A 16,300-nucleotide genomic window follows, 5' to 3' on the forward strand; every position below is an offset into this window, starting at 1 on the left:
AGGACTAAACTTGTCAGACTTACTATGAAAGACAGTGCTTCAAATCAATTTACGCTTATATTGTGCTATTTCGGGCAGAACCTACAGATGCTGCCGTCCACCCCTACATTTCTTTGACCACAAGGAGATATTTTTGTCAAAGGATGTGAAACATTAGTGCGGTTGATATAAAGTTGGATTATTATCCTATCTATATTATTGACCAGTTCTGTGACTTTGGAAATATTAAACTTCTCAGAATCACAATTTCTTCATCTTCAGAGATCGGTAACATCTAATTCACAGAAGTATTTTAACGATTAAATGTAACTGCGATATAAAAGTCAGGAAGACTTGCTCCTTGTGCTTATCAACAGTCACTCTGGAGACAAGCATGAGACAAATAACGTCTATAGAATATGGTGAGTTCTGCATGGAAATGACTTTAAAACCCTCTGAAAGCTCCCAGGAAAGATGGCTGAATTTTTTCAGTGGGACTAAAGAACTTACACAGAGAGTGATGCACATAATAAAGGATGTGGCCAGAGAAGCTAAGTAAGAAAAAGTATAAGTAACCAAAGAAATGGAGTCATACGTTGGTAAGTGGCTGAGAGGATTTTCAGCAGGTTATGGTGGCAAAATAGTGGATAATGATTGCAGATTAAGATTCAGGTTAAATTAAAGAGGCTCCAATATATCTTGTAAGCACTTTGACATCACACTACCTAAAATGGAGAGTCAGTGGGGAAATAAAATATTTGGGATTTTATAAATTGAGAAATAACTGACATATTGCCAATACTGTATACATATGAGGTATACAGGGTATTAATTTCATACATTTATGTACTATGATAATATGAACACCACCTTTGCTAAATCTAGCAGCCCTATCATATCACATAATTATGATTTTTTTTGTGGTGAGAACAATTAAGATCTAGTCTCTCAGCAACCTAGCTTCTTTGAAGTTTACAATACAGCATTGTTGACCATAGTCACTATGCTGTACATTAGATCTTTAATACTTATTTATCTACTAGTTGCAAGTTTGTACCCTTAAGCAACATCTATTGAGGAGAGTATATTCCTTTTAGGAACAGTCTAAAGCAGATATAATAAGGAGACTCACAGATAAAGGTCAATGTCACAACAGCTAATAGCCAAGAAAAGAAAGGAGGAGAAAATTATAAAACAATTTATATAATACAGTGTTAGGGTCAAAAAACCCACTTTTGTAAAATTTAAGAACATATAAAAAATGAGTAAAAAAGAGAACTGTATGACAATGCACTAAATATAAGCAAAGATATACTCAGAGGCAAATTTATAATAAATATATAAGCTAATTATTGACCTGAAGAAATTATAAAAATAATTAAATTTTAAAAATAAGAGTAAAAGTAAATTTGAAACAAAGTGAAAATAAAATAAATCCAAGAGCTTATATTTTCTTTGAAAAATAAAGTATTATTTTATTAATAAATATCTAGAAAATCTAATCAAGAATAAAATATTGAGTAATAGGTAAATAAATATGGAAAAGATGGTCTGACAAGTAAAAGGGCTGTTTGTTTAAATTACCAGTAGATAAAAAATGCAAATCTGTACGTTAACGTGTTTGAAAAGAAATTCATAAAATAGATAATTTTCTGAAAAAAATAAAGTATAAAAGCAACCCAAGTGTCCATCAATACATGAATGGATAAAGCAGATGTGGTATATTACACACACACACACACACACACACACACACACTCACACACACAAATGAATATTACTCAGCCATAAAAAAGAATGAGATCTTGCCATGTGAAACAGCGTGGATGGACCAAGAGAGTATAATGCTAAGTGAAACAAGTCACACAGAGAAAGACAAACACCATATGATTTCTTTTTTTATATATGTAAACACTTCAGTAAGATTTTCATTAGCAAATACTTAAAACAGAAATAGGCATGTATAATTATATGCAGATGTGATCATAATCTGCAAGTTTAGTTTTCCCTTTTCTTTTTGCTCGCTCTCCCTTCTCTTTTTTTCTTTCCATCAAGTAATCCACTCACTTAGCATAACCCCCTCTAGGTCCATCCATGTATGATTTCATTCATATGTGGAATCTAAAAAAAAAAAACAAAACAAATGAACAAACCGAGAAAAAGGACACAAACATAAAAGAGACCTTTATTTATTTATTTATTTATTTATTTATTTATTTATTTTTAAAGATTTTTATTTATTTATTTGACAGACAGAGATCACAAGTAGGCAGAGAAGCAGGCAGTGAGAGAGGAAGGGAAGCAGTCTCCCTGCTGAGCTGAAAGCCCGATGCGGGGCTCAATCCCAGGACCCTGGGATCAGGACCTGAGCTGAAGGCAGAGGTTTTAACCCACTGAGCCACCAGGCACCCAAAATAGACCTTTAAATACAGAGAACAAACTAATGGTTGCCAGAAAGAATGTTGGTGGGGTGGATGGGTGAAATAGAAGATTAAGAGAACGCTTACCATGATGACCACTGAGTAATGTATAGAACTATTGAATCATTATACTGCATATCTGAAACTAATATAATACTGCATGTTAATTACACTTCACATTAAAAAAGAGAATGCAGTTGACATACAGTATTGCAAAAAAAATTTTTTTTCAAAATTTACTCAAAGAAAAACAGAAACCTAAAAAGAATGATATTCAGGTAAGAAAGGTTAAAATATAACAAAATATTAATATTTTAAAAGGTCTGGAAATAATTTTACTAAGCTGCCCCTTATGCCATTAACATTTCATTTCAATTACTAGTAAAAATATAACAAAGTTTTTTCATGTGTCTGTTGGCCATCTGGATGTCTTCTTTGCAGAAATGTCTGTTCATGTCCTCTGCCCATTTCTTGATTGGATTATTTGTTCTTTGGGTGTTGAGTTTGCTAAGTTCTTTATAGATTTTGGACACTAGCCCTTTATCTGATATGTCATTTGCAAATATCTTCTCCCATTCTGTCAGTTGTCTTTTGGTTTTGTTCACTGTTTCCTTTGCTGTGCAAAAGCTTTTGATCTTGATAAAATCCCAAAAGTTCATTTTTGCCCTTGCTTCCCTTGCCTTTGGTGATGTTCCTAGGAAGATGTTGCTGCGGCTGAGGTCGAAGAGGTTGCTGCCTGTGTTCTCCTCGAGGATTTTGATGGATTCCTTTCTCACATTGAGATCCTTCATCCATTTTGAGTCTATTTTCGTGTGTGGTGTAAGGAAATGATCCAATTTCATTTTTCTGCATGTGGCTGTCCAATTTTCCCAACACCATTTATTGAAGACGCTGTCTTTTTTCCATTGGACATTCTTTCCTGCTTTGTCAAAGATGAGTTGACCATAGAGTTGAGGGTCTATTTCTGGGCTCTCTATTCTGTTCCATTGATCTATGTGTCTGTTTTTGTGCCAGTACCATGCTGTCTTGATGATGACAGCTTTGTAATAGAGCTTGAAGTCTGGAATTGTGATGCCACCAACTTTGGCTTTCTTTTTCAATATTCCTTTGGCTATTCGAGGTCTTTTCTGGTTCCATACAAATTTTAGGATTCTTTGTTCCATTTCTTTGAAAAAAATGGATGGTACTTTGATAGGAATTGCATTAAATGTGTAGATTGCTTTAGGTAGCATAGACATTTTCACAATATTTATTCTTCCAATCCAGGAGCATGGAACATTTTTCCATTTCTTTGTGTCTTCCTCAATTTCTTTCATGAGTACTTTATAGTTTTCTGAGTATAGATTCTTAGTCTCTTTGGTTAGGTTTATTCCTAGGTATCTTATAGTTTTGGGTGCAATTGTAAATGGGATGGACTCCTTAATTTCTCTTTCTTCTGTCTTGTTGTTGGTGTAGAGAAGTGCTCCATATCACTCGGCATCAGGGAAATACAAATCAAAACCACCATGAGATATCACCTCACACCAGTCAGAATGGCTAAAATTAACAAGTCAGGAAATGACAGATGCTGGTGAGGATGCGGAGAAAGGGGAACCCTCCTACACTGTTGGTGGGAATGCAAGCTGGTGCAACCACTCTGGAAAACAGCATGGAGGTTCCTCAAAATGTTGAAAATAGAACTACCCTATGACCCTGCAATTGCACTGCTGGGTATTTACCCTAAAGATACAAATGTAGTGATCCGAAGGGGCACGTGCACCCGAATGTTTATAGCAGCAATGTCTACAATAGCCAAACTATGGAAAGAACCTAGATGTCCATCTACAGACGAATGGATAAAGAAGATGTGGTATATATACACAATGGAATACTATGCAGCCATCAAAAGAAATGAAATCTTGCCATTTGCGACGATGTGGATGGAACTAGAGGGTATCATGCTTAGCAAAATAAGTCAATCGGAGAAAGACAACTATCATATGATCTCCCTGATATGAGGGAGAGGAGATGCAACATGGGGGGTTTAGGGGGTAGGAGAAGAGTAAATGAAACAAGATGGGATTGGGAGGGAGACAAACCATAAGTGACTCTTAATCTCACAAAACAAACTGAGGGTTGATGGGGGGAGGTGGTTGGGAGAGGGGGGTGGGGCTATGGATATTAGGGAGGGTATGTGCTATGGTGAGTGCTGTGAAGTGTGTAAAGCTGGCGATTCGCAGACCTGTACCCCTGGGGATAAAAATATATGTTTATAAAGCTGTAAAAAAAAAAAAAAAAAAAGAAAAAAGAAAGGATGAATACCCAAGTTTTGTAGCAACATGGACGGGACTGGAAGAGATTATGCTGAGTGAAATAAGTCAAGCAGAGAGAGTCAATTATCATATGGTTTCACTTATTTGTGGAGCATAACAAATAGCATGGAGGACAAGGGGAGATGGAGAGGAGAAGGGAGTTGAGGGAAATTGGAAGGGGAGGTGAACCATGAGAGACTATGGACTCTGAAAAACGATCTGAGAATTTTGAAGGGGTGGGGGGTGGGAGGTTGGGGGCACCAGGTGGTGGGTATTGTAGAGGGCACGGATTGCCTGGAGCACTGGGTGTGGTGCAAAAATAATGAATACTGTTATGCTGAAAAAATAAAAAAAATTTTAAAAAAATATAACAAAGTTTTAGATAGATATCTAAAGATTTTATGTACTTATTTATTTAACAGACAGAGATCACAAGCAGGCAGAGAGGCAGGCAGATAGAGAGGGTAACGCAGGCTCCCTGCTGAGCAGAGAGCCCGATGGGGGTGGGGGGCTTGATCCCAGGATCCTGAGACCATGACCTAAGCTGAAGACAGAGGCTTTAACCCACTTTTTCCCAATTTTAGATGGATATCTAAAAACTGTCTGTTATACAAATAAGAAGCAACTGAAAAATGGAATGAAGAAAAAAGATTGCATTTATAATGAAACTACCAAAACATATAAAGAAGCTACCAAAAACTATGTAAAATATCTACGAATAATCCTAACAATAAAAATGTGGCCCCATAGAAAGTAAGCTCCTGAACTTTACTGAGGATAACCACAGATCTAAATAAGTAATCAACAAGCATCTAATGGGACTAAAAATAACAGGGAATGAGTTAATTTTGCCAAATCTTAACCAAGTAGAAATATTATTAGATGACATGAAATTCACAGATTATTGAAAATGGAAAATAATTGGAAATAAGTTAATATTTATATAGTGTTTACGATGTGCCTCGGCACTTTTACATATATAACCCACATAATCTTCATCTCTATCCCAGGGGGCATATTATGCTTTTCTGCATTTTATGCAGCAGGAAATAAAAACTCAGGATAGGGAATTGCTCAGGATCACATAGCTAGTAGATTTTTCAAACCAAGAAATAAATCCAGACAGCATGACTCAAAAACCCACACTCGATGTGCTACAATATTCAGCCCCTCAATCCCAAAAACTGAGGACAGTTCAAATAAATGAGGATGAATATATATGTCTTTGAAATACACAAAATGCTTAAATATAATGTCAAATAAAAAGGAATAATAATATGATCTCAATTTTATTATTTTTGCCCATTTGCATTTGTGTGTTTAGGAATAGTGCATTAAAAGAAATTGGACAGAGATACACCAAACATGTTAAATGCAGTTTGAGGCAAGATTATATCTGATTTTGATCTTTAAATACATTTCAAATCTTCAGTAAGCAACGGGTAGTATTTGTATTAAAACAAACAATAAGGTTGAATGTTGAAAATAGATATAAATGGTGACCATAGATAGGAAAAGATAAAACTTTGTTTTAAAATAATATTTTGGGGGCGCCTGGGTGGCTCAGTGGGTTAAGCCGCTACCTTCGGCTCAGGTCATGATCTCAGGGTCCTGGAATCGAGTCCCGCATCGGGCTCTCTGCTCAGCAGGGAGCCTGCTTCCCTCCCTCTTTCTGCCTGCCTCTCTGTCTACTTGTGATCTCTCTCTGTCAAATAAATAAATAAAATCTTTAAAAAAAATAAAAAATAAAATAAAATAATTTGCTTAACTGAGTCAGATCAGCCCTAGAAAGTTTCCCTCTCTAATTTTTTCAAAGTATATGAAATCAACTAAAAGCCAGTCATAAACAAAGCTAAAAGGATCCTTCCCAATTCTCATGATACCCTTCCTTCCTGTTCCCAGACATATGATACTACAGGCTAAGAGGAATTAAATTAATGAAATTTGTATTTAGAGGAAAATCCCAGAAAGCCACATATTTACACATTTCAAATTGTCTGAAAAGTCTGTTTTCGCCTTTTATTACTCAAATAGTATACAAAGATCAGCAAATTATGCACCAATTTCCCCAATTACAGATTGTGTAATCCTAGGGTTCAACTCAGGCTTTTTCTAAGCACATTTCTCTAGCACAGGAAATGAAAGAAAACAAAGCAAGTGAAAGCTTTTGCATTATTTTACACCTAAATGAAAGTGACAACTAAGCTTGAATATTATATCTTCTTGTTCAAATACCAAAATCCAAATACCAAATACCAAAATATTTTTATTGTTAAGAGTGCAATATTACTGAAACGTTAACCTAAGGAACCCTCCATGATGATGACTGATTTAAGCGCTCCTTCAGTCCCCTTCTTGCCTCAAAAACAAAACCCCCTCAAAAAAACATGGATGTTTAACTGTATAATGATCTGCTGGGGTATCCCGCAAAAGTTCCACTTCTAAGTCACAGGTGTCAAGTGAAACCTGGAAACCACAAATTGTCCTGCGGTCATAGAATCCTGCCATAATGAGAATGTCAGTGCTGGCCTCTATCTGCAACCACAGCCACTTTCAGCTTTCAGTTTTTATTTAAAAGGCTTAATTGGAAGTTTTTATTACTCCCAATTAGGCTTTTTAATTAAAAGGAAAAGTTGAAAGAGGCTGCAGGCAAATACCGCTGAAACTCATATCAGCATAAAATCAAAGGAAATAAAAACAAAATTACACTACTGTAAAACCTCAGTAACAGGCGCAGCTTTCAATAATGTTTACCTCTGGTCATATTTAATGTTATGGTTAGCACACTGACAGTGATGAAGTGGACACGACTGATTGGAAAAACCAGAGTGTATCCAATGTAACAATGAAATTCATCAAAATGATACTTAAAAGACCACATTAGCATGCAAGGCAAAAATCTACCAAAATGCACAGTAGACAATTCAAGTAGTTAGCAGCTCTAATTCACCAACATGGCATTAACTCTACACACTAATGCAGACTCTTAAAGTCTCTTTAACAAGCTGAATACTACATATAAACAATGCGGATAAGTGTTTATTGTTGTAAGATGATTAGCTTTTGAATTTATCTTAAAGGATTTTTTTCATCTATATAAAACTTTAGCTTGTCATTATTGTCGAGTTTTGCACTAGTGATGGTTTTTTAATTCAAAATGAAATTAGAAGTTGCATTCTCTTCCATTTCTGGCGTCTTTTAAATTCCACATAATGTCTTAAGAGCAAAATAGAACTTCTTACATAAAGGTGAGTTCATCCTCAGAGATAATAGGAATATGTACAGATATTAGATCCATACCGGCATGATTTTGTAACTAATACACTTGGCTATTTATCCTGAATTTTATAAATTATACTAAGAATCAGAGGAGATATTTAAAATACTCATATGTAAACTGTGATATTAAAGAAATTATTTCTAGGGCAGCTGGGTGGCTCAGTCCATTAAGCTGTTGCCTTTGCCTCAGGTCACGATCTCAGGGTCCTGGGACTGAGACCCTCCCAGCAACTCCCCAACCCCCACTTGAATTCTTTCTCTTTCAAATAAATAAAATCTTAAAAAAAAATGTTATTTCTTCATGAGCTTTCCAACTCCCAGATTAGATTAATAATTGCCCCCCAAATCACACCTACCAAATTTGGGGGAAAAATAGACAAATATTTATGCAGAGAAGGTAAGTTTTAGTATGATATCAAGACTGACAGAAATCTTTGTTGTTTATGCCCAGTCATTTAAGGAGTGCATATTTAGGACTAAAATATAACACAATGTAATGCAACCCCTCTGCCTTTTTCTAGAGACATGTATAATCATGTATACATGTATACATTATGTATAATATACATATTATAATCATGTATAATCTCTTCCAGGAGGAGACATTCACTAAACTTGTGCAACACTGAAGAAGAGCAGTGGGTATCTTTACTGTGTCTGGATTATAAACCTCTTCATCTCCCTGCATTGACTTTTGTTCCCTAAAATTCATTCCCTGCAAATCAAATTTTCCTAAGGCATAAATCAAGTCAGGTCATCCCCTTGCTTTACAAACTCTTTTATGACTTCTTATAGTGGCTAGAATAAAACCCAAACTCATAAGCGTAGTTTATAAATGCCCTAACTGATCTGGCTCATGATTTTAACCTTATCGTGCGTTTCCTCTCTAGGTTGTTTATTTGAGATACTTCTATTCATCCCTATGAACTTCCCTCTTAGAATTACTTTTGTCGCATCCCATAAGTTTATGTATTATTGTTTTTCCATTTTTGTTTCAATATATTATTTATTTCAACCTTGACTCACTGGTTGTTGAGGAGTGTGTTGTTTAATCTCCACATATTTGTGAATTTTAGTTTTCTCCCTAGTATTGATTTCTGGTTTCATATTTCTGTGGTTGGAAAAAATACTTGGTATAAATTCAAACTTTTTAAATGATAATACTTGTTTTGTGATCTAATATATGACCTCATCCTGGAAGCGGTCCATGCTTTAGAGGAATGTGTATTCTGATGCTATAGGAAAGAATGTTCTCCATATGTCTGTTTGGTCCATTTGATCTAAAGTGAAGTTCATGTTCAACATTTCTGTAATGATTTTCTCTATGAATGATCTATCCATTATTGAAGGTAAGGTATTGGAGTTCCTAGGTATCGTTGTATTTTTTTCTATTTCTCCCATCAGATCTGTTAGTATTTGGCTAATATGCTTAGGTGATTCAATGTTGGGTGTATATATTTACAATTATTACAGCCACTTGATAATTTGGCTCATTTATTATCATAAAATGACCTTGTTCACTCTTGCTACGGTCTTCCTGCTAAAGTCTATTTTGTCTGATATAATTACCCCTACTCTCTTTTGGTTACCACTTGCAGGGAATATCTTTTTCCTTCCCTTTATTTTGACCCTATGTGTGTCTTTAATTCTAAAGTTAATCCCTTATTGGCAGTATATAGTTGAATCTTGTTTTTTAACCATTCAGCTACTCAATGACTTTTTTTTTTTTTAGGTTATTAACCTTTATTCAGAGGAAGTTAATTTTTCAAGGTAAACAACAAGAACAACAACAACAAACAGGAATTTACAAAATAAGCATCTCCCTTCATATGCAACAAGTCTGGTTTTCATACTCTAGGAAGTACAGCTTATTTTAGAAAAACTTGAAGGCACATCAGGGAACTTTTTTTTTTTTCTAAGATTTTATTTATTTGACAGAGATCACAAGTAGGCAGAGAGGCAGGCAGAGAAGGGGGGGGAGCAGGCTCCCCGCTGAGCAGAGAGCCTGATGCAGGGCTCCATCCCAGGACCTTGGGATCACAACCTGAGCTGAAGGCAGAGGCTTTAACCCACTGAGCCATACAGGCGCCCCCACATCAGGGAACTTAATGAGGATAAGGACCACACTTGGAACCACTGGCAATCCTGTGACTTCTCTGGACTGATTTCCTTGATGTTGAAATGAGGGGCCAGAGTTTCTGACCTCTGGGGATGTTTCTAATTTTAGTCCATCAGTCATTGAGGTTCCCTGTTTTTCTTCCTTTAATATCACTAAACTCCTGTCACTTTGAACAGTAGCAGTTTAGAAAGTGAGTGGGGCAAAACAAGGTGGGACATTTAATTCCTCTCTTTGCTCCTGGAATGATTATGACCTCAGGATCAGTGAGAAAGGGGTCTGGCCCTGTAGGGTATGAGACGGCTTGGGATTCTCAACTAATGGCCATTATTCTAATCCCTTTATTTTTAATAGACAACTTCAAATATAATCCTCATCTCTTCTAGGCTTTGAGAGGTTATGGAATTCCCTGTGAACAAATAAATAATTATTATTTTCACTCGACAGATATTGTGAAATGAAATATTTCTTTCTTATCTGTCTTATTCCTATGCCCCAATTTTAACAGGAACCCGTGTGCCCACAGGGAGATTTTCCTTTAAGTAGTACTTTTTAATCTTGAGTTTCTGAACTATAGATGGATTTGTGTTGTTTTTAGCACCTTCTTCCTCAATTGTCTTACTCAATGACTTTTGATTGGATAATTTAATCCACTCTCACACAAAATAATTATTGATAGATGAGGACTTACTAATGCCACTTTATTGATTTTTAGAAGTTTTGTAGTTTCCTTGTACTTTTCTCCTTCTCTTGCTGTCCTACATTGTGAATTGATAATTTTCCATAGTGGTATGCTTTGATCCTCTTCATCATTTGTGTATCTACTGTAGGTTTTGCTTTGTCATTACCATGATGCCTAAATAAAACATACTATTTGATAAAGCAGTCTATTTTATGCTGATAACAATTTTAATCACACACAAAAACTCTACTCTGCTACTCTTCATCCCTTTTATGTTTCTGACATCACAATCTACCTCTTGTATATTGGTGTGCTTTAACAAATTATTGTATGGGTGCCTGGGTGGCTTAGTAGGTTAAGCTTCCGACTCTTGATTTTGGCTCAGGTCATGATCTCAGGGTCATGAGATTGAGCCCTGCACCAGGCTCCATGCTCAGGCTCCATGCTCAGTCTGTTTGAGATTCTCTCCTTCTCCCTCTGTCCCTCCCCCCTGCTTGCACATGCATGCACATACACTCTCTCTCTAATAAATAAATCTTTTTTTTAAGATTTTATTTATTTATTTGACAGACAGAGATCACAAGTAGGCAGAGTGCAGGCAGAGAGAGAGAGGAGGAAGCAGGCTCCCTGCCGAGCAGAGAGTCCAATGTGGGGCTCGATCCCAGGATCCTGAGATCATGACCTGAGCCGAAGGCAGAGCCCCCAACCCACTGAGCCACCCAAGCGCCCCAAATAAATAAATCTTAAAAAAAAATTATTATAGCTATAGTTATTTTTAATATTGTAAGAAAACATTGCAGCACTTGTTACTTTTAATAATTTAACCTTTTTACTAGAGTTACATGGTTTATATCACTATATTACAGAAGTAGAGTATTCTGAATTTGAATATATACTTACCTTTGCCAGTGTGTTGTATATTTTGCCTTCATGTTACTAATTAGCATCCTTACCTTTCAAAATGAAGAATTCCTTTTAGCATTTCTTATAAGACAGGTCTAGTTGTAATGAACTCCCTCAGCTTTTGTTTGTCTGAGAAAATCTTTATCTCTCCTTCATTTCTGAAGAACAACTTTACCAGGTAAAGTATTCTTTGTTGGCAGTTTTTTTCTTTCAGCACTTCGTATTATCCCACTTTCTCCTGGCCTATAAGGTTTCCACTGAGAAACCAACTGATAGCCTTACAGGGATTCCCATGTAAGTGATAACTTTCTTCCGTTCCTTTTTCTTTGTCTTTGATTTTTGGCAGTTTTATTGTAATGTGGCTTGGAGAAGATCTCTGTAGGTTGAGTTTGAGGACAAATAAACCTCATGAACTCCAATGTCCACATCTAGCCCCAGTTTGGGAAGTTCTCAGCCATTATTTCTTTAAATAAGTTTTTTGTCCCCTTCTCTCTCTCTCTTTTGCTAAGACCCCAATAATTCACAAATTGTTTCTCTTAATGGTATCCATAGTTCACATCTTCACTCTTTTTCATTCTTTTCCCTTTGTTCTCCTATGACTGGATAATTTCAAAGGTCTTCCACTTTGTAGATTCTTTTTATGTTTGATCCATTCTGTTACTAATGCACTCCGTGAAATTTTTCATTTCATTCTATTGTAGTCTTTGGCTCCAGAATTTCTGTTTGGTTCTTTTTATTATTTCTATCTCTTTGTTAAACTTCTCATTTTATTCATCTATTGTTTCCCTAATTTTAATTGTCTGTATGGTTTTGTTTTTGTTTTGTTTTGTTACTATACTGAGATTTCTTAAACAGCTATTTTTACTTCTTTATCGGATAAATTGTAGATATTTATGTCTTTGGGATTAGTTACTGAAAAATTTTTGTGATCTTTTTGCAGTGTCATTTCCTTGATTTTTCATGTTCCTTGAAGTCTTGAGCTGTTGTCTTCACATTTGAAGTAGCAGTCACCTCCTCTAATCTTTACTGATTGACTTTGGGAGAGAAATGCCATCTGTCAGCCCTGCTAGGGATCCTGAGGCTCTCTCAGACATTCTATGGGTATAAATAGTATTATAGTCTTCTAATCTGAATGCTTGTGCTCTCCCAAAATTCATATGTTGAAATCCTAATGTGATGCAATTTGGAGGTGGAGTTTTTCAGAGGTGCTTCGGTCATGAGGTTAGAACCCCCTGAATAGGATTAGTGCTCTTATAAAAGAAACCCCACAGAGCTCTCTAGGCCCTTCTGCCATATGAGATTATAAAAGAAGTCAGTGGACTTTACTCAACCATTCTGGTAACCTGATTTTAGACTTTCAGCCTTCAAAACCATGAGAAATACATTTCTATCATTTATAAGTATTTTTTTAATAGCAACCTAAGCAGACTAAAAAACTTCGTGAATGCTTTAGGAGAGAATCTGTTTCCTTGCATTTTCTAATTTCTAAAGGGTGCCTATATTTCTCAGCTCACTGATCCCTTCTTCATCTTCGAAGTCATAATTTCACATCTCTCCGACCCTTCTTCTGTCATCACATCTGTATCTTTAACCACAGCCAGGAAAGGTGCTCCTTCTTTTAAGGACTTATGACAAAGCCACCCAAATAAGCCAGGATAACTGCCCTGTACCCCAAGGTCTTTAACCTTTGTCACATCTGAAAAATCTCATAGTAAGATAAAACATTCACAGGTTCCAGGAATTAGGATGTAGACATATTTGGGTGAACCATTATTCTGTCTTCCATAATTATCCTTGAATCCCAATTCTCTCACCTGTGTAACAGGAGAAATAATATTTTCTACTTTATAGGGTTATAAGGATAAAAGGTGATTTTACAAAAAGAAGCAGTTGGCCCAGTATCTGCATATAATTATGGCCTTAAAACTGTTAGCTAGTTTCATAAATAATAACTTGTCCCTGCTGTGCCCACTCACTTCTAACAAAATCTACTTTCTCCTACTACAAAATCTACTTTCTCCTATTACAAAATAGTCAGGGTCACCGCTTCTGAATCTTTACCCATGACAGAGATTCTTTTCTGCTTCTCAGAAGACAATTTTTTTCTGTTTGTATAGGTTAATCTTTTTCATAACCATTCCCCCTCTTCAAATAAGCAGGAAAGGTGGTGCCAGGGGTTATATCTCTACGAATGAAATTTTCAAAAACTGTCACTCACTAATGGGTCCTAAACCCCTTCAAAACTTCTCTTATGACTATTCATGGATACTTTTCAATCTAAATAAACCCCACACTAAAATTTATCATTAACATGTCTCCTTTCCCTAGGCGCAGAGCTGGAAGCAGTGAGGCAGATAGCCAATCACCTGCTACTTTCGGGAGGGCCTGGTATTACAGTATAACCAGATTGTCAGGGTTCACCTAGAGGATTACCTGCTAAATCACAAGTTTAAAGAAAACAATTTGGAGTTACCCAAGAGGAAACAACATACTTACTTATCTCCAGACTCTCCACACAGACTGTATTAAATTTTCCATAACCAAATTTACTGCAGGACTGAGAACAAGCATGTGATATTTCTGCTGAAAGTTCTTGATATTTGAAACTGCCTTTTATAAAGAAGCTTAAGACATAACATGCAATTCTCTATCTCTTTGGCAAAACTAATTTTTTTTTCCCAATTGGGAAAAATTGCTTGGTCATCTAATTGTTCCAGAGTTCAAAGTAAAAATAAGTTCAAAACACAGGACCTACATTAAACTAGATGATGTTTTTCACTGTCAAGATTTTTTAAACACTATACTTGATATCAAACTGTTCGAGTCTTTTTAGCACCAATATCTGTGACATTTTAAAATCAATAAAATACAAGTACTCAAACTAGTGGAGGGAAAAAGAAATACAAGATGGCATAAAAGATACTTAACAATTTCCTAACTAAATATACATTGGAATATAGCAATCACTGAGCCAAACTGATAGCAAACTCTTAAAGAACTACCCCAACCTTTGGTAGGCACAGCATCAGGTATACAACACAGGAATTTAAAAAATAAGTAGAATTCAGCCAGATAGATTTCTTATAGTCAACATTCATCGATGCTAAAAAAAAGAGAGCATGTTTTGTTTGAAAAGGGCACCTCAATTCCCATCCCTGCCTATCAAGTAAAAGGGAAAATACATGAGGATATCAATTGTGAAATGTCAGCATACTAAGTAGGGTATACGGCTCATGTTTCTTGATATGGAAGGGTAAAATCCCAGTGAATGCTGTTTGAAAGTCCATCTGCCACAGTTGTGCTGTACTTTCCCATGTTCTATAAAGCCACTCAAGGGGATGCACAGTCTAGGAAAGCACTATCTCAATACATCGCCCATCAGCACCCACAGCTGTTCATGGGAGTGCTGGAGAAAACTGGATGTACTAAAGAAAATGAATTTAGAAATAAAAAGAAGAGCTTCAGAATTTAAACAAGAAAAAGAAAAGAACTGAAGCAAACGATATGGTTGCCTTATCCCATGAGACAAGCATACATAAATGAATGAACGAATATTACAAGATTTTTTACTAAGCCTAAACATTATGACAAAATATACTAAGGACTTACATCTTTTGTTGTCTTTATCAAAGTGGGGGGTGGGGGGGTGAGCTAGTCTGAAGTGACAGTGCTAGCAGCAGAGAATGAAAGATTCAAATCGAAATGGTGATAAAGTCTGTGTGCAAATCCTATAGATTGGATGAATATTTATTTCAGTTACATTTCAGATTCTACTGAAGAGCACATAACAGCTTGAGAATAATTTTTAAATCTCTCGTCTTTTCATTTCAAAAGGAAAAACAGGGTTAGGGGAAATAATCTACATGGATGAATCTGAATTCATGAACGGCAACAGTCATATCGCAACATGTTTCTCAAAGGACCCCTTAATCACTTCCCACATTTAACAAGATGACATCAAACCATGAACAGGATCATTTCACACACAACGATATCACAGCCACCTCTGAGAAGAAAGCAGAACAACACTGCACAGTTTAAAAGTGCATATCAAAAGGAAAAGTACAACCAAACTACCCAGAGTATATGAGCGAACATCATAAATTAATAATGTGTAAAATTTAGCCCAAATCCTGCTGCCCATAGCAGGTATTTTATCTTTTCTTAGAATGTTTGGATGACTAGAAACTTTTAAAGATAGGATACTGTCATTTGAAATGGATTTTCCTTTAAAAAGATGGTTTTGATATATCACTACACAGCTCCAAAAGTAAATGGGCACCCAAGTGCAACAAGGGCACTCAGGAAGACACATTTTCAATACTGACCTGGCCAAGTGTACGACTCTGGAAAATATATTGAAGTTTGATTTCATGGTTGTCTCAAGAAAAAAAAAAACTAAACAAAACAAAACAAAAAAACAAAAACAAAAACCTCAAATCCTCTCTCATTGTATCAATGACAAGATAGTGACATTTGTTTTTAATGCAATCAATAGAGTGATTTCTTGTACTGTAGCATATCTCATTAATCTGTCTTATTAGAACAATAATAATTTGGACTGAAATTCACCTCTACAAAGTATAGTGGCTTGAGACAGTATAAAAAATACACCCAGCTAATGAAATCC

Source organism: Lutra lutra, chromosome 4, assembly GCF_902655055.1.
Source record: "Lutra lutra chromosome 4, mLutLut1.2, whole genome shotgun sequence".
NCBI classification, from domain to species: Eukaryota; Metazoa; Chordata; class Mammalia; order Carnivora; family Mustelidae; genus Lutra; species Lutra lutra.